The following is a 1,823-nucleotide window of genomic DNA, read 5'->3' as shown; positions in this document are numbered from 1 at the left end:
AGTCTTAAATGTGGAGACGGTGTCTGCCTCCGGTACCGTAACAGGAAGATGATTCCACAGGAGAGGAGCCTGATAGCTGAAGGCTCTGGCTCCTGATCTACTTTTGGAGACTTTAGGGACCACGAGTAACCCTGCGTTCTCAGAGCGCAGTGTTCTGGTGGGATAATATGGCACTATGAGCTCTCTAAGATATAATATTAATGTGTGAATGCTGTGTTTAATGTGTGTTTAACGTGTGTTTAACGTGTGTGTAATGTGTATTTAATGTGTGTTTAACGTGTGTTTAACGTGTGTTTAATGTGTGTTTAATGTGTGTTTGTAGCCTGGAAATCCAGACTCAAATCTAGAAAGATTTTGAGTCTGACCCTCACCGATACACCCTTCCTTACCCAAGGGGCAGCACTAACTGCGGCATATTAAATGCTGACGCACAGAACTGGATAGCATGATGGCTGCGACACTAAGCAGCCACTAAGCCACCGACGCCCCATGCTTGTTTTTAGGGTGAAACCAAATATGTGCAATGACAGAACAAAAGTTTGCAGGTAATTAATGTGATCCGCCATCTTGCTACTACTGTTTACCTCAGTTATGCCACGCCCTCTGTTGACAACACAGCCTGGACTACAATGGTTCTGATCAAAACTGGTGGAAACACAGGCTGGTTCTCTAGATAGCACCAAGGTTCTAAGAGTCCTGAACGGCACCGGTTCAAGAACCTAAGCTCATGTAACAGTGACAGGGCTAACTGTTAGCATCACACAGCTAATGTTTCCCAACAGTTATTTAACAGCTGTAACGACAGAGTCGAGTCATTTCGGTGTCGGTATGAGACTAACGTCTCCGAGTCGGATGTTACCTGCTGCTGCGAGGCTTCTAACCGAGCAGTAAAACATGACCAGTCCTGATGACATCACGTTGTGAGGCGTTAAGAGCATCACAACCACTTTTGCAATCTGCACTTGCCCCTGCAATTTAATTGCAAACATCGCAATTTTTTCAAAAAGCTGCCATGACGTCAGACATTTCAAAAACAGCCCAGGACATCCTGGAGGGACTGAACAGCTGTTACCTGGTGTTGGGATTCACAGGACCACAGATGATTTATCATTTGGTAAAATCTACACTGTAGATTTCAAGGCTTTTTCCTCTGCATGCTTTGTTCTCCAAACAAAGACAGCTAGGTGACACCCATCTCCACAGGAGGTCTCACCTCACACCTCAGTGAGACTCAAGTCCCAAAACTTGATTGGACAAGACCTTTACAGGGACATGTGACTCTGTGATGTCACAGGCATCTGTAGATCTGTGCTCCCTTCCACAGATCTCTTCCTTCTTGCTCCAGCTGTTCAACAGCTCACACCTCTTCCTGGCTGGGCCTGGAACAGCAAAGGCCCAGACCCTGGCTCCTTGCCCCAAACCACTAAAGGGAGGGCAATTGATCACAGACTCTGTTGCAAACACAAGGTTTGCAACCAGCTTTCCAGCAACAAGGAACTAAGTGAGTTAGCACCCAATGTCTAACTCTGCAAGGACCCCGAGCGACCAGCTTCCTTGGATCAGAACCTCTGGAACAAAGGACACAATAAAGACTGCAGCTGAAACCATCTTCCCGGCCTTCTTCTGCCGGCTAACAAAGCAGCACACCACCAAGTGACTCTTTCCTCCATCCACTCAAGGATCGGTAATGTAACAACTGGGCATAGCTTATCACAGCTTTACAGGCTAAGCAAGACTGTTTGACTTGTGTGTGATTTGATGCTGTTCACTGAGTTATTGTTGTGATAGATTGCAGTTAGGTCATTGATTAGTTGGCTTCACCA

Source organism: Epinephelus moara, chromosome 11 (genome assembly GCF_006386435.1).
Source record: "Epinephelus moara isolate mb chromosome 11, YSFRI_EMoa_1.0, whole genome shotgun sequence".
NCBI classification, from domain to species: Eukaryota; Metazoa; Chordata; class Actinopteri; order Perciformes; family Serranidae; genus Epinephelus; species Epinephelus moara.
The sequence above is the reverse complement of the archived record's forward strand: the minus strand, read 5'-3'. Positions refer to the sequence as shown.